At 44.4% G+C, this 24944-nt stretch overlaps 1 long non-coding RNA gene across 1 annotated transcript in view; it reads left to right on the top strand.

The window, feature by feature from the left end:
• Positions 1-24532, top strand: part of LOC310671734 — a 79725-nt gene extending 55193 nt beyond the window's left edge. The window contains exon 4 of the long non-coding RNA XR_014508126.1: positions 24344-24532. This is a non-coding gene — a long non-coding RNA (uncharacterized lncRNA). The remainder of the gene's footprint in view (positions 1-24343) is intronic.
• The last annotated feature ends 412 nt before the right edge of the window (positions 24533-24944 follow it).

The raw sequence follows: 24944 nt of genomic DNA, 5'->3' as shown, positions 1-24944 counted from the left end.
TTGACAAAACTCTATATCCTTGTCTGAATTTCTTGAATTAAAAGTTATACATTTAAATTACAACCCTCTTTCAAACTATAACACAATACCAAAGTGATACCAAGAAAGACGAAGCCTTATATGTAAAAAAACTTTTTCTTTCATTGAGTAACTGGACCAATCTGTACATATTGTTTTCTGCTGCTCCAGAGAAGCGGACACGGAGCAATGGATCCAAACTACAAGAAAGAAGATTCCACCTAAACATTAGGAAGAACTTCCTGACAGTAAGAGCTGTTCGACAGTGGAATTTGCTGCCAAGGAGTGTGGTGGAGTCTCCTTCTTTGGAGGTCTTTAAGCAGAGGCTTGACAACCATATGTCAGGAGTGCTCTGATGGTGTTTCCTGCTTGGCAGGGGGTTGGACTCGATGGCCCTTGTGGTCTATTCCAACTCTATGATTCTATGATTCTATGATTCTATATAACATTTTAAAGGTGCTTTGAAGAACTAATACAAAATATTTCCCCCATCTCTTTTTAATTCCGTTTTCAGCCTCTTGTAAGTCAGATAGCAACTGATATATTATTGATAATACCGTTACCTGGCACATCATTATAACAAATTATTTGGGAGCGAAAAGCTTTCGGCAAACATGTAGAATTAATTGTATTTGCAGATCAGGATCTGCAGTGTAAGCTGGTCTTGTCTCTCGGCTGTTAGCGCTTAACATTTAATTAGTCAAGAACTTTGCTCATTAAACAGAAGTGTTCATCAATGAAAAGAGAACCTGCTGAATAGAGAGATATGGTGGACTCTTAGCAGGTTTAGGCTGAAATTGAAAGTGGCGAGGGAATTGCAAAAGCATTTAGCTGCCTCAGCCAATGCCTTGCTTGGTGCTTGTTGGCAGAGGGGTACTGAGGGTGGGGAAAGCTATGGATCAATTTCTGGTCTCAGTTTCTGGTGTCCCCCCCTTTCCATTGAAATCAATGGGAGAAGGAGAAGGAGAAGGAGAGGCACACATGCCTTTTTCACCTGGTTTGGGGTGTGTACTAAGGGATCAGGAATCCTTAAAAACCGTTGGAACCTATCCGCTTCCAAGAATATCCCTTTGTGGTCCTTCAGATGTCAGAGCTCTGACACTGGTTGGGGCACACTTTGGAAGAGCATGAAGCATCAAAGAGGTAGGCTCTGACATCAGATCTCCCTCTCCAGGATTGGACCTCCACCTCCGTTGTCCAATACTCTTCCAGGTACCATAGATGCTCAGATTTTACTTCTGTAGTAGTTTAGTAGTAGGGAATCAGAATCAGAAGAATCTTTATTTGCATCAGCCACTAGCCATAGCAATAAAATAAAATGTACTGTAGACAGAGGCAAAAACTTAACTATAGAAAATTCATTTTGGGGGTTTACATCAAGAATCAAATAATAGATCTTATTCTAATTGCCCCCGCTAAAAACCTTGCAGTTTTTGCTGTCACCTGATCATCTTGAACTGCTAAAAGAAAGGACATGGTAGCAATGGTTGAGCGACCCGGCATGAACAATAGTAGAGGGGTAATAACCTCAGACCTCAAATCTTTATGAAGAGAAGCACATAAGCCACTGACTCATAGTACAGTGGTACCTTGGGTTACAGGCGTTTCAGGTTACAGACTCTGCTAACCCAGAAATAGTACCTCGGGTTAAGAACTTTGCTTCAGGATGAGAACAGAAATTGCGCAGCGGCGGTGTGGCGGCAGCAGGAGGCCCCATTAGCTAAAGTGGTACCTCAGGTTAAGAACAGTTTCAGGTTAAGAACAGACCTCCAGAATGAATTAAGTTCTTAACCCGAGGTACCACTGTAGTAGGAAGTGTATGGGTTGTTAGAGGAGGGTTAGTACCTCTGGTGGGAGACATGTTCTGTGGTAGTTTGTCCACTTTTGGTCCCGACCCTGCACTCAGCTCTCACCTGTGGCTCCTAGAAGCTGTCAGCATGTGACAGCAGCCACGCACTGGGAACGCCTTCGACTGGCTCTCTAAACCATGTGAGGGGTAGCCGATGGGTGTCAAGCCCTCAATGCAGCTTCCTATGCAGTGGTGTAGCATGGGTTGCCAGTGCCTGGGACTGCATGGAGGAGGGGGGAGAGGGAAACAGACAGAATACACATCCACATTCAACTGCCTAATGGCATCCATGTCACCCAGGAAGTCACAGCCACAGAGATAACAAGAGTCGTTGCATTGTCTGGAGAGGTCACATCCTGGTTCGCACAGAGAAGCTGATTTCGACGGAGCACTGTGACAGAAGCACACAGCTGCATTGAGGCAGCACCGGGTGTTGAAACTTTGTGCCCCTAACAATTTTGCACCGGGGCAAATGTCCCTGTCCCCCCCCCCCCCGCCACGCTATGAAGAAGAGTTTGGATTTGATATCCCGCTTTATCACTACCCGAAGGAGTCTCAAAGCGGCTAACATTCTCCGTTCCCTTCCTCCCCCACAACAAACACTCTGTGAGGTGAGTGGGGCTGAGAGACTTCGAAGAAGTGTGACTGGCCCAAGGTCACCCAGCAGCTGCATGTGGAGGAGCGGGGACGCGAACCCGGTTCCCCAGATTACAAATCTACCACTCTTAACCACTACACCACACTGGCTATGCCACTGTTCCTACGGTATAAAGTGGTTTCCTATACTTCTGGTCCTGCATGTTTTCATTTTCATTTTCTCCTCGGGCATGGAACCTAAAAACAGCCACTGACCCCCTATTCCAGTGTTTCATATCAAGTCCAAAGGGCATACAATTGTTCCTTTAAATTCTCGGGAGCACAAGGTAGGATGGCTACTTCCAACCATGAACATGATTTAAAAAGGGTTATGCAAATGAAGGAGGAAGGCAAGGCTGGCTCAGTGGCTGCCATCTCCTTCTATGGAACAAAGTGAGCTGCTTACTGATTTTTTTATGCGGTACCTCTTCCACTCAATTTGTGAACTTGGTGTAGATTTACATGGCTTAGATCTCATGAAATTTACCACATGGGAATCCCGTCTCTTGCAAGTTCTGTCCCCATTGATGGGCTCCAATTATGTACAATGAAAAGGATTAAACTGAGATAAATGGCATAATATAGATGGGGGGAAAACAGCCTATTACATGATAGTTATATTAATTGCATGCCCTTGGGAATCCATCTTTAGATGTTTATTGCAGAAGATTCCCACCTGCAATGCTTCTTGGTCTAGACTGTAGAGCAAATTTACATGGACCCAGCATGTATCTTGGCCACAGGTACATTTTCAAGGCATGCTCTGCATCAGAAGCGGGGTAAAGGAAATTGTTGATGCGGCTGTTGCTTAGCAATCTTTTGGAAGTTTAGGTGAAATCTGTTAATTAGTTGGAGAAAGACTGTGACCTTTGATGTGTTGCTTAGCAACCGACAGCACCAGGGATATGGAAACGGGGAAAGTTTTGTTCAGGAGGATACAGTGAGAGTTAGTCTGAGTCAAGACATTAAACAAAAAACGTGGACTCCTTGGAGGATGTATTTACAAAACCTTTTGAAGCTTTGCCAATGTCAGAATTTCTATAGGAAATAACATTGGGGCTCACTCTCTGAATGCCAGCACCTTTCCCACAATAGAAAAAATTAATTGCTTTGCAAGCTCCTCTTAATTCGGTTTTGGAATCCAGGACAACACTAATTATGATGTGGTTAATCAGATGAAGAGTAAATTAAAAGTTTGATTTGCCTTTTTATTTTTTAAAGCAAATCTCTTGATCAGGGGGCCGGTTCACTGTCCCTCAGAACTTGTGGTGGGCCGGACCATGCATGTTCATGCACACACACATGTGCACACGCACATGCCTTCCCTCCCTCCCTCCTTCCCTTAGAGACAGAGCAGCTGAGATACTCACCGCGTTCAGACAGAGTGGGCTGGGCTGGGGAGGGGGTGCCCCGCTGGTGCTGGGTCTCGGCTTGCATGGAGGGGCCACAGCCGCCCTGCTGGGAAGGGCCCCTACCCCAGGGTGTCCATGACCATGCTGCTAATGTGCCACCACCCAGCAGCACAGAAGAGTCCTCCTCCTGTGGTGTAGTGGTTAGGAGCAATGGACTCGTAATCTGGTGAACTGGGTTCGCTTCCCCGCTCCTCCACATGCAGCTGCTGGGTGACCTTGGGCTAGTCACACTTCTCTGAAGTCTCTCAGCCCCATTCACCTCACAGAGTGTTCGTTGTTGGGGAGGAAGGGAAAGGAGAATGTTAGCCGCTTTGAGTCTCCTTTGGGTAGTGATAAAGCGGGATATCAAATCCAAACTCCTCCTCCTCCTCCTCCTCCTCCTCTTCTTCCTCCTCCCTCCTCACAGGCGCTCTGCTCCCGCTTCTTCCTGACCCTTCGCTTCTCCTCCCTTCTCGGAGCTAGACGTCAACAAGGCGCCCTGCCATGTGCCTCACCTTGGTTGGAGCAGTGAGTCTCGGGAAGGGTCACCATTGGCCGCCAGCTCGTGTCAAACAGGACAATGGAGGGGAGGCCTGAGGTTGCTAAGGCTTCGGATTGGCCAGCGTCGTGGAAGTCTGAGCAATCTCAGAGCATGCTGGGAGATATAGTCCAGGGTTTTTGGGGGTTTTTTTTGCAAAAAATGGTGCCCGAAAAAGAAAGAAAAAGAAAAGGCAATTGCGCCAATCCAAGTGGCGATTGCAGAACCGTTTGTGGGCTGGATTCAGAGGGCAATTGGGCCAGATCTGGCCCACAGGCCGTAGTTTACTGACCCCTACTTTTGATCCTTCAGCTCTAAATCTGACTCTAAAATCTGATGCTTTTGAATTATGGTGCTGGAGGAGACTCTTGAGAGTCCCATGGACTGCAAGAAGATCAAACGCATCCATTCTTAAGGAAATCAGCCCTGAGTGCTCACTGGAAGGACAGATCGTGAAGCTGAGGCTCCAATACTTTGGCCACCTCATGAGAAGAGAAGACTCACTGGAAAAGACCCTGATGTTGGGAAAGATGGAGGGCACAAGGGGAAGGGGACGACAGAGGACGAGATGGTTAGACAGTGTTCTCGAAGCTACAAACATGAATCTGACCAAACTGCGGGTGGCAGTGGAAGACAGGAGTGCCTGGCGTGCTCTGGTCCATGGGGTCACGAAGAGTCGGACACGACTGAATGACTAAACAACAACTTTTGATCCTTCGGCTCTAAATCTGACTATAGGAATTTGTTTTTAAAACACAAACTTCTGACTGTTGTGGCGCAGCAACTCCAAAAAGGTTGACGCCTAGATAGTTTTAGAGCAGCTCATCTTAGGGTGGAAACTGATTTTTTGTGTGGGTTAGCAGACTGCAGAAAAACGGGACCACCTGGTGGCTTGGAATTTTAAATACAATGCTGGGCAGACATTAACGAAAGATGCTTAAAAGCGCTACAGCAGGCATGTCCAACTTCAAGTAGGCTGTGATCTACCATCCAGTATAAAAAGCTGACTGTGATCTACCACACTCTCCCATTGTCATTCTTCAACTTAAACATATTATATTTGGCTGAGCTTATGATAGAAATAATAACAAATGATAGTCACTTCCATAAAACCTGAAAAGTTCATTATAAATCAATATATTTTTAAAATACATCCTTTGTATACTTGTAATTGTGTGTTTCTATAATACTTATGGGGCGCGGGTGGCACTGTGGGTTAAAGCCTCAGTGCCTAGGACTTGCCGATCTAAAGGTCGGCTGTTCGAATCCCCGCGGCGGGGTGCGCTCCCGTCGCTTGGTCCCAGCGCCTGCCAACCTAGCAGTTCGAAAGCACCCTTGGGTGCAAGTAGATAAATAGGTACCGCTGTATAGCGGGAAGGTAAATGGCGTTTCCGTGTGCTGCTCTGGTGCCGGTTCGCCGGAGCAGCTTCGTCATGCTGGCCACGTGACCCGGAAGTGTCTGCGGACAGCGCTGGCTCCCGGCCTCTAGAGTGAGATGAGCGCACAACCCTAGAGTCTGTCAAGACTGGCCCGTACGGGCAGGGGTACCTTTACCTTTTTATAATACTTAAAGAAAATAACTTTGAGGACGGGGTCCTCCATAATCAGTGGTTCACAAAAGCTCGTGCCGTAATAAAAGTCTTTAAAGTACCCCAGGACTCTTGCTGTTTTTCAAATGAGTCAGGGGCACAGGTCAACCACAGTGGTTTCCCCCGTAGTTCAAAACAGAAATTGGGTAAACTCAACTGCAGAGTTGACAGCCTTCAAGCACCACCTTAAGAACTGGACGAAACCTGTAGAAGCCCTTTTCCCTGATATGCCCTGCGTTGATGCAAACAGCAGTTGTTGTTTTTAAACAGATTTACAACCCAATCCTATACATCTCTACCCATAAGTAGGTCCCATTGATCTTACCTAGTTACATGTAGGATTGGAGCTTGGAATCGGCACTGGTTTCAGTCTCGGTCTTAAAATGGAGTGTAGGAACAGCTAGGAGTCTTGAACAACAACCTTCTGCAGGAATGCATGAGCCGTGTTGGTGACCCCTCAACATCACTACTTTGTGACCTTTTAGTTAGCCTAATAAAGGTACTATCCTGCTGTTGGCTTTTGAATTTATGGGGCAATTCATATCTCAATAATATAATGGGCTCAACCTATATATTCCTTTGAGTGTTTGTTTTCTGCAAGTACAATGCATGTCTTGAGATTTGCTCAACTTTGTGATTTATCAGAAGCTCTCCCAACAACAACTACAGGGAAAATTAAATCCATAACTTTTTTTAAAGAAAAAAATTTCTTCTTAATTAAGTGGCGATTTCTTTATTAGCAGCTGTTCATCAGCGTGCACAAGGAAAAAAAAAAAACAAGCTATAAGGTGCCATCAACAGCTGATACCTCTTATGGTAAAATAATGACACTGAATATTTTCACCCAATTACAATTCTTATATTTCAGTAGCTGGCAGTGAAAAATAAATGAGGCTAGATATTGGCATGAACTCAAAGGTGTGCTATAACATTGTCCTGTAATATAAACTTGCATAATCAAGTGAATTAATTAACAGATATCAGTCTAGTGTTTCCAAAGACACGTCTATAGCTACACACTTAAAGCAGATCGATCCCAGTTTAGTCTCCATAGCTTCCTCCACAGAATCTTGGGAATTGTAGTTTGATGAGGGTGCTGAGAATTCTCTGTTAAAGTTTGGCCTCCTCTCCGACAGAACCATAGCCCCATGTTAGAATTCCTGCTCCATGATTGCAGTCATAGGATTTTTGTCTATCACATGACAGTACAGTGGTGCCTCGCAAGACGAAAAGAATCCGTTCCGTGAGTCTCTTCGTCTAGCGGTTTTTTCGTCTTGCGAAGCAAGCCCATTAGCGGATTAGCGCTATTAGCGGTTTAGTGGCTATTAGCGGCTATTAAAGGCTTAAGGGATTAGCGGATTAGCTGCTAAAAGGCTATTAGCAGCTTAGTGCCTTAGAAAAAGGGGGTGGGGAGCAACCCCCCCCCCAGGAATCGCAAGACATTTTCGTCTTGCGAAGCAGGCCCATAGAGAAATTCGTTCTGCGAAGCACCTCCAAAACGGAAAACCCTTTCGTCTAGTGGGTTTTCCGTCTTGCAAGGCGTTCATCTTGCGGGGCACCACTGTATATGTTTTGACTCCACAGAGTGGGAAGTGACGGAGACAGGATGTTTGTGTTACTGTGTTCCGTGAAGTGGGACTATTGTCCTTTGTTCTTTTTCTCTTTGCTGTCTGATGCTAGAGAGCCATGTTGCTGTGCTCCATGTGTGTTTATATGTAAATAAAGTAGATTAGCCAAAATGCTGAGTTGCTGAGGTCTGTTACGCATCATGCACAAACTCTGCGGATCCCTAAATGTGCCGGTGTCAGTTGGAATTGGTTGCTGTGATGTTCGGGCTGAAGAAAGCTTATGAAGCTCCCAAACGATCGACCAGGAGGGAGAGAACATGCTAGTCGGGCATGTGTCTCTGCCAGGGTCCTACTCGAGTGTAGGCCGAACTCCTGACAGTTTTCCGTAAGGAGAGAAAATGGCCACTGAAACAATTTACATCTTTAGAGATCTCCTGTGAAACTCTGGGCCCACACTGGAGGTTTTTAAGCAGAAGTTGGATGGCCATCAGCCATGTTTGATCTAGTTGAGATTCCTGCATTGTGGGAATTGTACTAGATGACCCTCAGGGTGCCTTCCAGTTCTATGATTCCATGATTATATATAGTGTGGCTTAATTCACACTCTTTTTTTTTTTAAAAAAAAATAATATTTATTGAACTTTTAAGAATTACATAAAAGAGAGGAAAAAGAGGAAAAGAGAGAAAAGAGAGGAAGTAAGAAAAAAGAAAGAAAGATAGAAAGATACAAAATTACATAATAAAGAGCAAAAACAAAATCACAATACATCAAATACATCAAAACACAAAAAACACCAACACAATTAAAAAAAAAAAGGAAAACTCCTCCGATCTTTAACCTTATCTTTCGTTAACTTATTTCCTTGACCTCCTCACACCTCCCATTTTTGTATTCCAGTTAATAATTAAATCAGCAAATCCTTTCCGTCTTTCACTGCTTTCTATCGTTTAGTTGTCTTAATTTATTTTAACCTTATCAAACTTTTAAAATTTATCTATACTTAAATCCTTATCATATTTCTACTAAAGTCATGTAATTTCATTACACCATTTCCCAACATTCCTTAATTATGCTATATTTCTCTAAATAAAGTTTTTTTAAAATTTTCCCAATCTTCTTCCACCGTCTCTTCTCCCTGGTCTCGGATTTTATCAGTCTTTTCTATCAGTTCCATACAGTCCATCAGCCTGGTGCTCTTCTATCCGAGCCTCTTAACTCTTCTCCCTGTCCTATCTGCAGATCTTCTTCAGAATTATGCTTACACTTTCCTTTATCTTCTGCTGAATTCACACTCTTGAAGCATCTGGCGCTTACTTGCTCTGTCTTGTTTTTGTTTGGCATTTCGTCCTGATCCTTTCCTGTTTCCTGTGCGCAGCTTCCATTAGCACAACAACTTAGTTGCCTGCTCTGGGGCGGTTGCTCTCCCCCTGTGTAATCTGGGAGAGCTCCTAGATCCAATACTGTCACTGGAAGCACAAGTGAGACAGGAATAGCCTGGCCATGGTGACCCATAACACTGGTAACTTCGCGGCTGGATTTCTGCAATGCGATCTATGTGGGGCTGCCTTGATGTTGTTGCTTTGGAAATGTTGTTGCTTTGGGAAGAGAGGCGAACTGATGCCAGTCTACTGGAAGAAGCAAAGATCACCAATGTTGAAGCAATGGTTCTTCAACATCAACTTCGTTGGACTGGTCATGTTGTGCGGATGCCTGATGATCGTCTTCCAAAGCAACCACTCTATTCCGAACTTTAAAATGGAAAGCATAATGCTGGTTGTCAACAAAAGAGGCTTAAAGACTCTCTCAAGGCAAATCTAAAAAAATGCCTCCCAATTTATTCTCATACCAGCCGTGTGAGGTTTTGGCTAATTTGAGAGATAGTGACTAGGTTTGGGTCACCTAGTGAGCTTCATAGCTAAGTGGAGATTTGAACCCCGGTTTCCCTGCTCCTAAATTGTTGTAACCTGCCCTGGGACAAGGGTAAGGGGGGGGGGCGGTTACTGGGCTGTTGTTTTTATTTTAATTATATATTTTTTGGTTTTATGTTTTGATTTGATTATACCTGAAGGAATATCTCCACCTGCATTGCTCAGCCCGGACACTGAGGTCCAGCTCTGAGGGCATTCTGGCGGTTCCCTCACTGCGAGAAGTGAGGTTACAGGGAACCAGGCAGAGGGCCTTCTTGGTAGTGGCGCCTGCCCTGTGGAACGCCCTCCCAGCAGATGTCAAGGAGATAAACAACTGCACAACTTTTAGAAGACATCTGAAGACAGCTCTGTATTGGGAAGTTTTTGATGTTTTATATTTTATTATGTTTTTAAATGTTTTGGAGACTGCTCAGAGGGACTGGGGCAACCCATCCAGATGGGGGGGGCATTATTATTATTATTATTATTATTATGCTTCACCTGTAGAACTGCATCATTTGACTTCAGACTATTGCCTCAATCACGTTAGCTCTCCTTTTAGGATTAAAAAAAAATACATTCAGATTTATTTTCTGCGCAGTCCCCCCCCCCTAATTTGGACAGAGCTCAGGGGAAACCTCCCCCAGGACCCCACTCTCCCGTAAAACCTGCCTGAGGGGAATTTGATACACCCGACTCTATGAGATTTCCCTGTCTTGCAACTGCAGAACAGTATTGCTGTAATTCAATTTATAGCACCGTAAAGCATAGCATTAACAACAACCGGAGCCAGAGACCAAAATCATAATGGGATTTATGCAAATCTCGTTTCCACCTGAGATGCCATGGAATTACTATTTGTAGAAATTATCATTTCATCTTGTCACATTGTAACATGTTGTGTCCTGGCTTTTGTACCTTGTTTCACCATGTTAAATCCGGAGGAGGAGGTGGAAATGACTGCAATATAAAAACTCATCGGCCTGCAGTGAGCTTTGCATTTCAGGCAAACAAGCCGTGTCAGACGTCAGGAATATGCCAGATGGTGTGAGAGATGTTACTTTGAGGTTCCTACCTGGGGCAGGAAGGATGAAGGATTTTCTTGTTAGGAAAAAAATAAAAGTGAGAGAGATTGATGCTTATCCACTCTCTGTTTATGCTACTGAAACCTGTCTTCTGTTTAAAAACAACTGGGGAGGCAACAGTGAATTGGGTGCTTTCCCTGCAGTCTCAGCACCTGAGATTTATTTATTTTTTGCCTCCAACACTTCACAGCTTTTCAATTTTCCATAAGGGTGTATGAAATCCCAGGGTCATGCAGATGTCAATCAAACTCCCCATACTGTGCTTTCCTTCCCCTTCTCTCCCCTGCTTGATTATTTACCCCTCATATCTCTTTTGAGCTCATCACCTCTGGGTGTTGTCTAAGAAAATGCTGTGTTTCTGGCTCCAGCTGTTTGCAAATTACACATTCCTAGCAGTGGAGCTGACAAAAGGTTGCCATTTCTTGTTTTATCTGGTGGAACCCATGTTCGACATTTGGCTCCTTCCAATGGTGGGGAGATCACGGGATGCTCCTTTCTCTTCTGTTTTGGAAAAAGGAACCAGTACTAAAAAAAAAGGTTTCATCGTTACTGCCATGCTGTATCATTTGTTTGTTAGCAGCAAAAGGAGAGGCAAAACCGAAAATGATTCTGAAAAGTGCCTTTATAAGGTAATAATAGCTCTACTAAATCAGTGAGAGAGATGCTTCTTTGACAGGAGAATCGTGCAGTCTTCTGGCCCCGAGGAAGGTTGTCATCAGGGAAAATGCGCTCGACATTTTATTGTTTTATTAAGAGCTATTATTATTTGATGCATACCGGTATATTCTTTCCAGTGCTGTCTTTGAGACTTTTCTGTTGTTTCCTTTGAAGCACTGGGCAGGTGGGAATCATAAAATCGTAAAACCACAACGCTTGTATGGAACTTTGTGGGAAATTAAAAGTGTGGCTAGACACAGCTGGCTGGTGATGCTCAGAGTGCCAGGTTAGGAGGGGAAATTGAGGTAGGCATCAGGTATTGGGCCCCTGCCAGGCTTATGAGCTCCTGGCACCTGTCCAAGGATTTCACACACTGACCTTGGACCTGCATAACATATTTACACCAAGCCTGCACAATTTCTCACATATCCAGCCAAATGCAACCCACTAGGTAAATTGGGTCCTCCCTTAAAGAGGGCACGTATTGCGGTGAGACCTGGAAATCGACACCCTGTGTTGTGGGTGGGTACGATTGGTCAGCCACAACACCTGATTGGTAGGTCCCTCGTAGCTGCGTGCAATCTGGCTAATGGGACGCAGTCCAAATGGTTTGAGGGACCTATTTAAACCCATGCCCGTGACCCAGAGCTTCCTCTTTCGGCGCATGCATTCGGAACACCTGCCCACCTCTCCTGACTTTTAGGGCTTTGCGCTTGACCTTGCTATGCTGTCATGTGTTACCTGTCATTGGCACAAGGGCACGGCAGGAATTTCCCCACTTGGCTGGTTGGCTGTTGCCATTTGGGTTTCACCTGCCGCGTAGCAAATCGTCACAACTTGTAAGGTTGCAGATAGGCTCTGGTTCAGGTGATAGGGATAGGAGAACACTCTCGCCATCCCTATGTGAAGGGTATTCTGTTAAAGGAATCCAGGGACTCAATGGTTTGGTCAACCCCTGAGAGGGGGTTGTGCCTGAGTCCAGGGGGACATTTGGGTGGCGGAGATAGCCTGTTCCTGGCTTTCCGCTTATCCAGGTGTTCACCCTTGGCTGACCTATGCTGGAGCCGTGGGTCAGCGCTACCTGCGTGGCAGGGAGCTAGTCGAACCAGAGCCTATGCAACCAGTCACTTTCTGTAATCAATAAAGTTGTGGCTTAAATTCTGCCAAAAACCAAAGCCAAAACTTCAATTTATTTAGGGGGGAGGTTTCTGGGTCTGAACACATAAAAAGTAAAGGTAAAGAACCCCTGTACAGTTAAGTCCAGTTAAAGGTGACTATGGGGTTGCAGCGCTCATCTCGCTTTCAGGCCGAGGGAGTCGGTGTTTGTCCACAGACAGCTTTCTGCGTCATGTGGCCAGCATGACTAAACTGCTTCTGGTGCAATGGAACACCGTGACAGAAACCAGAGGGCACGGAAACACCATTTACCTTCCCACTGGAGTGGTACCTATTTATCTACTTGCACTGGTGTGCTTTCAAACTGCTAGGTTGGCAGGAGCTGGAACAGAGCCATGGGAGCTCACTCTGTCGCGGGGATTTGCACTGCCGACCTTCTGATCGGCAAGCCCAAGAGGCTCAGTGGTTTAGATCACAGCGCCACCCGCATCCCACTAGACATGCATTGTGGCCTGTCAGGTGCCTGACACCCTGCCTGCCCTGTTACTGTTTTTTGGGAGTCCCAGCATGTAGCAGAACCAGGAATTTCACAGATCCTCATGAGGAATGTGTTCACAGAGTAGTTCCACATCCTAGAAGCGATACCATTTTTGGCATTGCACCATCAACCTTCGGTGTGAAAGGAATAAACATGTACGCCATGACTGCTTCTTATCCACTTGCACGTATTCTGCAGTTGTACAAGCTTTTTTCTGTGTTTTATTTTTGGTCAGTTTTGTGTGCCTGCCCAGATTCTGTGATACCAGATGTCCCTGTTTTTGTTTTGCTAGAACTTTTCATTAGGCTTGCTGCTGATTTCTGTGGTGTCTGAAATTCAGCATTTTACCGGTCTTTTGATATTGTGATCTATTCTAGTTGTGAACCGGAGCCACAGTCACACTTTTGCAATGGTCAGTCTTGATTAGCATGTGATGGGGTGAACTCACAGGAGCACTGTGCACTTATTCCAGATTGTTTAGTGCCAAGTTCCACAATGACATGTTTTTGACAGAACTGACTTGTCCTACTACAGGCTGGCAAACTCATCTTTTGCAATGGAATAATTGAAAACATAGTTAGCTTTTTAGGAATTCATTGTAATATTCTCTGTTTAAAGTTAAGCAGGTCAGAGGAGCCGGACAAGAAAAAAAAATTATTAGGAAGTTTTGTAAGGAGGACTTTACAAATTATTGTTAAAGGGATTAAAAATAGTGTGGGGCCTGCAAGACAGAGCTGTTCCACCTGGCCTTTGGTTTGTACTCAGTCTGACCCTTATGTTTCCCTCCCCTTATGGTTTTGATCTATGGGCTACTTTTAAAATGAGGCTGCATTTTAACCTGTATTTTAAATTGTTTCCCCCCCTCTATTATGTTTAATGTAATTTTACTGGTGTTAGCCACCCTGAGCCCGGCTCTGGCTGGGGTATAAATAAAATTTATTATTATTATTATTTGATTTATAGCAATAAGTATAGTAACAAAATGCAAAATCAAAAAGGAATTAATAAAACCATTAGAAGGGGTTGAGGAAGGTCTTAGGCTGTGATAGCCAAAGATTTGTTAAGTTGTTTTTTTAGTTGTTATGTTGGAAAATATGTGCAAAAACACACACACAAACACACACACACACATATATATATAACAATTTTATTACTAAAGAACTAAAAATAACAGGTCTTGACTTATTTTGCTAGACCTGCCTTCTGCTCGGGTCTGACTTACCAAACTAGATACAGAATGTGCAATTCAAGGTACATCACTTTTATCTTTACACTCATGGGGTTTTTTTTTTTTTAAAAAAAAAACAGTCTGGCATGATGGTCTTGTCAGTTTTGGATTTCCACCCCCTCAGCCCCTCCAAGTGTCCCTATTTTCCAGGGACAGTCCTGGATTTACAGAAGTTGTCCTGGTTTCTGATTTGATCCCGGAATGTCCTGCTTTTCCTTAGGACGTCCCTATTTTCATCAAGGAAATATTGGAGGGTATGGACATCTCTATTTTCTTTGGAGGGTATGGGGTTATGTGATCCCTGAGCCACGGATATAAATAACTGTACAACCTTTAGAAGACATCTGAAGGTGGCCCTGTATTGGGAAGTTTTTTTAATGTTTCATGTTTTAGTATGTTTTTATATACCGGTATGTTGGAAACTGCCCAGAGTAGCTGGGCAACCGAGCCTGATGGCCAGGGAATAATAGTAATAATAATAACAATGGAATAGGATGTCCCTATTTTCATCAGAGAAATGTTGGAGGGTATGCCCTGAGTTGATTCAAAGACCACCATGGATGGTTCTGTGAGCAGTGCTTTTGCCTAGCCTGGAGTTTGCAGTAGGAAGACATTATCAGGTAGACTGAACACACACACACACACACACACACACACACACACAGAAGTGGTCTTTCGCTCCCTTTTCCTTCCAGGTTCCTGCCCTGCTTTCCTCCTAAACACAGACAGAAAGTGTGGGGAAAGGGTGGATCCCTCACTATGATGCAGAGGATGTATTGTTGCTCATTGGCTCGTAGCATTCAAGCACCTGATCCAGTCTCCATATATGGAATGAAGGTTCCATTGAAATCAGTGGGACAAGTTTGTCATGAGTTAAGCCCTGGAAAAGACCCTGATGTTGGGAAAGATGGAGGGCACAAGGAGAAGGGGACGACAGAGGGTGAGATGGTTGGATAGTGTTCTTGAAGCTACCAGCATGAGTTTGACCAAACTGCGGGAGGCAGTGGAAGACAGAAGTACCTGGCGTGTTCTGGTCCACGGGGTCACAAAGAGTCGGACATGACTAAACGACCAAACAACAACAACAAGCCCCATTGTCTTTGATGGGACCTCAGTTCAACTGATGTAGTCAACAACCAACTCCATGATAATAGTCCAGTAAAGTCAAGTGAAGACTCTTTAAAAGCAGTTTTACAGAGAACTATAAAATATAATATATAATAATTTCTATATGATTTCAAATTATCAGAAGGCTAGAATTGAAGGGGAAATCAAATTCGGAACCAGCAGGACCAGACTTTCCTAAAGGAATGGAAGAAACTTTTGACGTATTTGGAAAGCAGCTGTAACCAATTGACACCGCTTGCAGGGTTAAAAGAAGTAAGGATTAATATATAAATTATTGTGAAAAGAATTAAGAATAGGTATTAAGATTTGAATTCATAGCAATAATTGTAGAAGCAAAATGCATAATTAGAAAGGATTTTGGAAAACCATCAGTTGGGGTTGAAGGAAGTCTTAGGCTGTGATAGCCAAAGATTTTGAAATGAGGTTTAAAAGGATGATATGCTGGAAAATATGTGTAAAAAACAATAAAAAAATATTTATTTTAAAAAAGAAAGAAATTGAGGGGAAAACCCTAATACAAAGCATCATTGAAAATTTACCCCCATATGGGGGTTGAACCTGCAACCTTGGCATTATCAGCACCACACGCTAACCAACTGAGCTATCCAGGCTTGATCCTTTCTCATCTCCTTAGTTCCCAACAGTGATGGCTTGGTCATCTCTTCCTGATTTTTCCTAACTGCCAACAATTAAGAAGTATTCCTGTCAGAAGAACAAGTCAGCTATGCACTTGGCTCTCAAATTATTCCTGAAAGTATATTTTGCTTTTATGAACAGCAATCTCTTCCTTAGCTTGGATGGATAAGAAGAATATACTTTCCTCATTTATGAGAAAACTTGTATTATTGCCTCAAGGCTCTTGTTTAATAAAGAAAGAAAGCTTTTCCAGATCCGCACAATCTTATTTTTGAAAGAGAAAATAACCCTATCATTACACTCTGTGACACTGATCTGCGGTATAGAGTGAAGAAAACGAACTCTTAAATGGTGCCATATTAAATATTTGAAGTCAAAAAATAATATATATATAGCTATTTCCTGCAAGAGCTGTTATTAGAGGCTTATGAAGAAGTGTTCTTTGTAGAAATAAAGATGTGTGGTAATGGACCTGTAAGCCGATTTGCATGACACATTTAAATTACTACCTCATTGCTCGATATAATCTATCTCTGGAGACATTTCAAATAAAGTACATTTTGAGAGAGAAGTATATGTTTAATAGCAGTACTGTCCAATGTGAATCAGATTGTTTTCAGCATTTGAAGAATGTAGAATGAAGGCAGATTAGTGATGGTGGGGTGATGGCAACAACCCTTTGATGGGATACAAGAAATGGGGATTGCAAGTTGTTCATTAACCAGATTTAGCATGGAAGCTTTATGGATTTTACGTTAGCAATGAAATGCAGAAATCTAGAATGGCCTTTTTTGGGGAACATGTGGGGATCTAAAGGTCTTCACAAAGATCAAAATCAGAATTGCTGCAACTGACCAGAAACAGAAATTTATTTGGTTTGATCTGCTCCTATACTTGTAATAGGTAATAGCAGCTTGATCTGCAGAAATCAGCCAAAGAAGCATCTCATGCCAATAAGGTAAGCATTATGACCTGCTGACCAGTGTTATCTAGACAAAACCAGATAAATGTATAAAGCATACCTTATAGGTCGCTTCAGTTGTCTTCTTCAGAAGCCTACAAAAACCTGGACCTAGATCTCTTATAACACTCTAAGTTCATTAGCTCTATAGATTATTCATTTAAACACAAAAAAATACAAATAAGGACTTGAATAATGTAAAAAATATACAGGTGCCTATTATTTATTTGTCATGCTTTTAAAACACCCTTCAATCAAAGTACCTAGGGCGGTATACAATTCATCTTAAGAACACAGCATAAAACATCATAAACTTCCTCTAAAGTACAGAAGGGACATTGGTGGTGCTGTGGTCTAAACCACAAAGCCTAGGGCTTGCTGATCAGAAGGTTTGGTGGCTCGAATCCCTGCGACGGGGTGAGCTCCCGTTGTTTGGTCCCAGCTCCTGCCCACCTAGCAGTTTGAAAGCACGTAAAAGTGCAAGTAGATAAATAGGTACCACTCTGGTGGGAAGGTAAATGGTGTTTCCGTGTGCTGCTCTGGTTCGCCAGAAGCGGCTTAGTCATCCTGGCCACATGACCCAGAAGCTGTCTGCGGACAAACGCTGGCTCCCTCGGCCTGTAGAACGAGATGAGTGCAAAACCCCAGAGTTGCCTGTGACTTGACCTAACGGTCAAGGGTACCTTTACCTTTTAAAGTACAGAAGTAATTTCATATAAGAGATATACAATTATGTAGATCTCACAAGTAGATTGGTTGGTTTTTGCATACCCACCACTCTCTGCAGGGCAAGCAGTTGCAATTGGGTAATTTATAAATAAAGCATCTACTTACCCAGAGTTCCATTTTAATTGGTGTGGTTCATCGGCGTGGACTCGGCTGGTGCCGATACAAGTCCCATGTCATCTAAATCAAGATGCTAATGTCAAAGCACCTGGAGGGGTTTGTCTGAGTAGCTTTCCAGTTCAATACCACCACCAGGCAAATCTCTGCAAGGTCTTTATTGGCATGTGTTCCCCGAACGACTAATTGTATAAAGTGGCATCTCCCGTTAGTGTCTGTGGTGATGCTGGCTGTGTATCTGGAAATCTAAAAAGCCAGTTAATATCCTTTTAATTGCTGGAGTTCAGTGTCTCATTTCTGCCTTGGAAATGCGCCAGCAGAGAGATGGACACTGGGGAATGAAAGTGACAGCTTTTGCCAAGTTACTTCTATAGTGTAATATTTTAGTCTATTTCCATCAGTAGCTCCCAGATTTTAAATGGAAAAATGAGAAAGAAAAATAGTCAGATTTCTCCAGATTCTCCAGATTTTTGGTCATGGTAATCACCCGTATTGGCACCTCTTTTTATGTCCACAGCCACCATTTTGTGCTGGCACCCACAGCACTTATCAGTACAGCAATACCTCAGGTTAAGTACTCAATTCGTTCCAGAGGTCTGTTCTTAACCTGAAACTGTTCTTAACCTGAAGCACCACTTTAGCTAATGGGGCCTCCCGCTGCCGCCACGCCGCCAGAGCACGATTTCTGTTCTCATCCTGAAGCAAAGTTCTTAACCTGAAGCACTATTTCTGGGCTAGCGGAGTCTGTAACCTGAAGTGTATGTAACCCAAGGTACCACTGTATGTGGGTATTGGAACCACTTAAAAAAACCAAACCAAACCAAACCAAACCAAAAGGTCCATTCCTAAATCAAAGAGGCTCATTGTGATTTCATGATAGACCGAGTTTGGAATCTTGGGAGTCGTCTTATTGAATACATTCTTCTTGCATAGGATTGTGCTGCAAATCTTTACTTGGTGTGTCAACGAACACACGCCATCTGCTCAAACAAGTATTTCCACATGGCAACACTACAGCCTTAAAAATACATTTGCCATAGGTGCAATTGGGGAATCTGGGTCTTAAATGGTGCTAATTGAAGCGCCGGTTCCAATAGGAACATGCAGCAGCAGCAGGAGGGACATAATAAGGGAAAGGCACATGAAAGGTTGCATTCTGACATCATGTTTTTCATAGGGAGAAGGATTAGCATTTCCTGATAATCCTCCAGCTCTTTTTCCTGTGATACTGATACAGGCAGCCCCCCAATTTAAGCACATTCAATATGCACGCAACTGCACATCGCAACAAACCCAGAAGTGATTTTTAAAATCCCCAAAACAAGCCCAGAAGAATCCAGAAAGGTCAGAAAAGGCACAGAGACAGCAACTGGCAATTGCACGGGCCTTTGCAATTGAAATCCAAAGAGTCCTTGCACCAACCGTTGAGGCCTGCAGAGAGTTAGAGTTTGAGGAAGGAGGTTATGAGAATGCGATGGTCTTGGAGTTTGGCGGAGTTTTTGCTCTGATTATTTTTTTTAAAAAAAATGCATTTCTTGATCTCACCCACTCTGCTCGACGGTGAAGATTAAAATTTATTCTGAACATATCGAAACAGAATGCTGGAGAAACCACCGAGTTATTAGTGAGACAGCATTTGTGTTATTTCAGCTTGGCTGCAGTGTAAAAGTATTATGATATGAAGGAATCATTGCAGCATGATTGACAGTTCGAGCGGGATAGACAGCTCTAGTAAAATGTGCTGTGGCTGTAATCTAATGTGACTACCAAGGCTATAACTAATGCTGGTTGACTAGTAAAAGGCCATAATAAATATGTTGGTAGCTTGTCCTTATTATAGGGCGGATGCCTGGCTTAGAGTGCCAAGCTTCATTAGGCTGCTTTACGGCGCCCCAGTGTATCATTTTTTTCCTGCGTGTTGTAATTTTCAGAATTACAGTAGCATGTCCTAAGGCTGCCATAACAGAGGCTGTGCTGTAAAATGAAAAGCATTTTGGACAGGCACAGGGCATGGATATTTGCAATCTGCCATTCTGCAAAACTGATAAATGGGGAGAATGCTGATTAAAGAAGAGGTTTCTTTCTTTTTTTAAAAAAACAAACCAAAAACAAGTTAATTGCTACCTAGCACTGGTTTCCACAGAGCAGCAGGTTTAATCCTTGTGCCAAAAAGATGGGCGTTGCCCTTAAGATGCCAAGAAGCACAGGATACGCATAAAGAAGCTAGCAAGATTTCTAAGTACAGGCAACGCCTCATTTACGCTCGTTCAATATGTGTGTGAATGCGCACACGTGCATTGCGCTGAGTCTGGAAGTTACCCAGAAATGACACAGAGAGGGGTGGAATGGGGCAGGGGCAGAATGGGGTGTTTGCGGGGTTTCCCCAGTGGTTTCAAATAGATGTGATTTCACTGACTCGCACAGTCCCCTGGAACACAACCTCCGGGTTAAAAGCTGTACATGGTGCAGCTGTTTCTCCCTTGTACTAACAAGACATGATGCATGTTTCTATCATCAGGGTTACATGTGCACATTATCATAGTAACCATACACTGCTACACCAAATTGATGCTCCCATCTCTCCCCTTCCCACTGTCTGGTCATATAGTCACAGCTACTGCAATTTTCAGAGACAAAAGTTCAGATTAAGCACGTCTCTTTCTGGAGGGTCTAATCAGTCATGAATGTGCCCATTTTCTGATCTCTCTCTCTCTGGGACTGGGATTAGGATGAATAATCAAGCTGTATAGAAATGTGAATTTAAGACCACCATTCAGAATTGCCTTTACTTTCCTGCTTAGACTTCGGCCCTCATACCAATTATTATTTTTGCACAGTTTACAAGCATGTTCTCAAGCAGCATGTTTTCAAGCAGACCTGCAAGGCACAGTTGTAAAGTCTTGTCGAGACTTTAAAGACTCTCTAAACTGCTCCTCTCCCTCTCTTCCAAGATGTTTTTTCTACCACCAAGGTTCCAGGTGCATGTTTGCGTGGCGAGTTCCCGCCTCCCCCTCAGAAATAAAGACACGAGACACAAGAATGCGAGTTAATGGGTCAAATTAGGCCACAATTTTATTGATTACAGGAATTGAGCGGTATTGGCTTAGGCATTGGTCCTATCAACTAACCGGCTTCAGCCCGCTTGCTTGAAGACCGGCAAGGGTTAACCACCAGTAGGGGGAGTCCCGCTGATGATATCAACTAGGAGCTCCCCCGGGGTCACCGCTCTGGGGCGTGCCGTGGGCCCACACCTCCATAGGCTTAGGACAAGGCCACGCCCCCCGGAATCCTTTGCCGGACTACCCTTTGTTTTGGGTGAAGGTGATGGCGCTTCCTTCCCCCCTTCATCTGCATAATAATACCCCTACCAATGCCTAACTGCCCATACCGGGAGTTGTGACAGTTTGCTACGAGGTAGGCGAAAACCAAATGGCTGGTGCCAATCTGCCAATGGGAAAAATTCCTACCAGGCCCCTTGACGGGACCAACCGAAGTCCATAGCAACGTCAGAGAGCCTAGCCTAAAGGGTGGGAGGATTCCCCTGGTATCGCGGGTCTGAAAGCCAGTCCCCACGTGTGTGGGGAGGGGTGTGAAGCCCGCAACCCCACCTCCTCCCTAGCTCGGAAGTGGCTTTGTGAGAGGGCCCAGCATACATGTGGAATCTCACAGGGCAGGAAGGGTTTAAAATAAAGCACATGGAAGCAAAACATCAAAACCCCTGTGTGCTTCAAGTTTTGTTTAGCAAACCCGCAGATTCCTTTCCATTCCACCGTTTGACAGATACGTTTGAAAAGATCGATTCCGAAGTCCGTGTTTTGCCATGTGATACTTGCACTTATTGAATGATGGCTCAGTGCTGTGGCACAGCTAACACAACCCAGCTATCACCGATAAGCCTTTCTTATCTTTTTTGTATTAGGAGAGAGAGAAAGAGTGTGTGTACTTCTTATCGAGGGAACACAGTTCCCCTCTGGAGCCATATTCACTGAGTGGTAACCAATTCATCCGATTGGCTGAACTGAACTTAAAAAGAAGCAAGCTGGCTTAGACTAAAGGTTCATCTAGCCTAGCACCCTACTTTCCGCAGATGCCTACAGAAAACCTCCAAGCCAAGCTTGAAGGCAATAGACATTACCTCCTGTTGATCCTCATCATCTGGTATTCAGAGGCAGGCCGCATGTAAACCTGGTGCCAGAGGGTTGTAGGCATGACCATCTCCTCCTGCTCCAGTGCTCTCCCACCACTGGTGTTTGAAGTGGAGTACACATGATGATGTTACCCACAATCCCTAGATATAGCTCCCATAGTTTATTGAGGAATACTGATGTTTGATGCATTTACCTTCAAACTAGCTCCCATCCAATTTGAAAACGTAAGTCACAGTTAGGCAAAGGTGTGTACGTCTGAGGCAGTGTGCATGTGCATGGTGTCACTGAACTGGAGTTCACTGGGTTTGCAAGCAAGAGGAAATAAATGGAACAGTGTGCATTGGGTAAAAGTAAAAAAAGGGTAAAGGACCCCTGGACAATTAAATCCAGTCAAAGGCGGTTATTGGGGTGTGGCGCTCATCTTTCTTTCAGTCCGAGGGAGCCGGCGTTTGTCCACAGACTGCTTTCCGGGTCATGTGGCCAGCATGACTAAATCGCTTCTGGTGCAACAGGACATTGTGACGGAAACCAGAGCGCACGGAAGCGCAATTTACCTTCCTGCCACACTGGTACCTATTTATCTACTCATGCTGGTGTGCTTTCGAACTGCTAGGTTGGCAGGAGCCGGGAAAGAGCAACAGGAGCTCACCCCGTCGCAGGGATTCAAACCGCCCACCTTCCAATCGGCAAGCCCAAGCGGCTCAGTGGTTTAGACCACAGCGCCACCCGCGTCCACATTGGGTGCAGGGCCATTCCGCAAGAGAGGGAATGGTGGGAGTTGTTCAACAGTGGAACAGCCTCCCACTCGGTAGTGGACTTTCCTCCCTTGGAGGTTTCCAAGCAGAGATTGGGGGGGGGGGGGCATCTGCCATGGATACTTTAGCTGAGATTCTTGCATGAACTCTTGGTGTCCCTCCCAACTACACAATTCTATGAAAACTTGCTTACATCTGTAATCAATAAAAGTTGTGGCCTTGTTTGATCCCAAGTACTGTTTGTTGGTATCCTCTGGGGATTGAGATGCCAGCTGGCTAGCCCCCAGCTGGATCATGCCCTCCCAGGCGTGACTATCTCTGGTGCAAGGTAAATCAGCTACTTCGACTTCAAAAGCCCGAGCATGGTATGTTAGCAGAGCATACTGTGCAAACAGAACAGGCGTGAGGCTTGGGCAGGGGTCTGCAACCTTTAAGACAAAAAGAACCACTTGGACCCGTTTCTGAAGGAAAACAAACAAACTGGGAGCCGCAAAACTCATCATTATAAAAATAACTTTGTTGTCACTTTTTTATTATTTCTTTGTTTGACCCCTCAGAATTACTCCTCCTCATAGAAATAAACATTAAATTAACAAGTTATCTTTTTTTGTGTGTGTGTTCTTCACTCCCCTTCAAAACAGTGACCAGCGTACATGCCCCCTTTCAATGCAGTGACCAGCGTACATGCCACTTACAATGTAGCGGGCGGGTGGGCGGGAAAGTGACGTTGGGACGGGGCGTGACTAATGCACGCTCCGCCCCCATGCGACGTCACAGCCAGTACAGCGCCCACCACAGTGGGGAGTGTCGGGGCGCACAATGCACCTCCTCCCCTCGCTAGTATTCGCCCCGGAGCCGCGGCAAAGGTGTAAAAGAGCCACATGCGGCTCTGGAGCCGCAGGTTGCTGACCCCTGGGCTTGGGGAAACATACTAACAGCTAAAGATTTATTAAGCAAAAATCAGGACAAAGAAAACATGTCGCCTCCCTTTCTTCTCCTCAGAGAGACAGAGTCTAAAGCAAAAGCTATACACACACGGAAGTTCCCAGCAGACTGTGCTGGTATGTAAACAGACATGTCACATGCAACAGTTCCATGTCTGCAACTAAAGGTGGAATGGGATTTTCCAAAACTGTTGTCCTGTGTCTCAATTGTGTCTTGTTTGTGTGTGTGCCTGTCCCTGCTCATGGCTTCACCACGCCCGGTCCCACAGTGTCTGGAGGGCCACAGATTCCCCCCTGCTCCCTGCGCTGTAAGGCTACGAGCTCGGACCATGTGATGCAACCGGGCTTTCTTTTGAGAACACCTGAAAGGCTAAGCTCCACTTTTGATTTCACGTACGTTGCTGAAAAGAAGATTTAGCCTCCACAAGCTGTATTTCGTCCCTGCTGTACACTGACACGTTTTTAAAAAGAAATACTGTTTCCATAATTTGAACAAACAAGTTGCTCTTTACGGCCCCTTTCTGGGTGATGCACTGCCCTATTCACAGTCTATCAATATAACTGGGCCACTAACATTTTACAAAGGAGACATAAAGAGGTTAAAAATGTTAGGAGAGTTCTTAGGTTCTCTGCCATCTCCCCCGCCCAGGGTTATTTCCTCTACCCCTCTCTTGAGTTTTTATCTCAGAATAATAGGATGGTTTGTGCTGAGGTGTGTGTTTGCCTCCATGCTTTATAGTTCTTGTTATTACTGCAGTGTTGACCTCAGCACATTTTATTTAGGTTTTTCTGTTTTTCATTTTTTAGTAAACAGCATTATGGAACAACGATTGGACAGCACGTATGAGAAAAGGAATGATTGATGAAAGACGAGCCGCTGGAGAAAGCCCCAATCTGCAAGACACTGAAAATCTTCAGCGACGGGAAGGGAGGAACTGATTTTTCAGTGCATTTTTTTTTTGGGGGGGGGGGGAGAGAAGTTTACGTAAAATAAATAAGAATCCAACGAAGAATAAATAGCATTGTAAATTCTAGGAAGCAGAGAGCACGGCATTATGCATTTTATCACGCACACAGCAGTCTGGAGTCTGTGTTAGTTTTGAAAGTTCTCAGAGCTACGAAGCCATTCTAAAAAGAGCGTTTAGATTGCCAGCAGTCTTCCGGCAAGGTTTGAAAAGGTGTTGTTGTTGTTTAGTCATGTCCGACTCTTCGTGACCCATGGTCCAGAGCACGCCAGGCACTCCTGTCTTCCACTGTCTCCCGCAGTTTGGTCAAACTCATGCTGGTAGCTTCGAGAACACTGTCCAACCATCTCGTCCTCTGTCGTCCCCTTCTCCTTGTGCCCTCCATCTTTCCCAACATCAGGGTCTTTTCCAGGGAGTCTTCTCTTCTCATGAGGTGGCCAAAG

The sequence above is a fragment of the Podarcis tiliguerta genome (genome assembly GCF_965153285.1).
Source record: "Podarcis tiliguerta genome assembly, chromosome: 2".
Classification (NCBI taxonomy): Eukaryota; Metazoa; Chordata; class Lepidosauria; order Squamata; family Lacertidae; genus Podarcis; species Podarcis tiliguerta.
The sequence above is the reverse complement of the archived record's forward strand: the minus strand, read 5'-3'. Positions and strand labels throughout refer to the sequence as shown.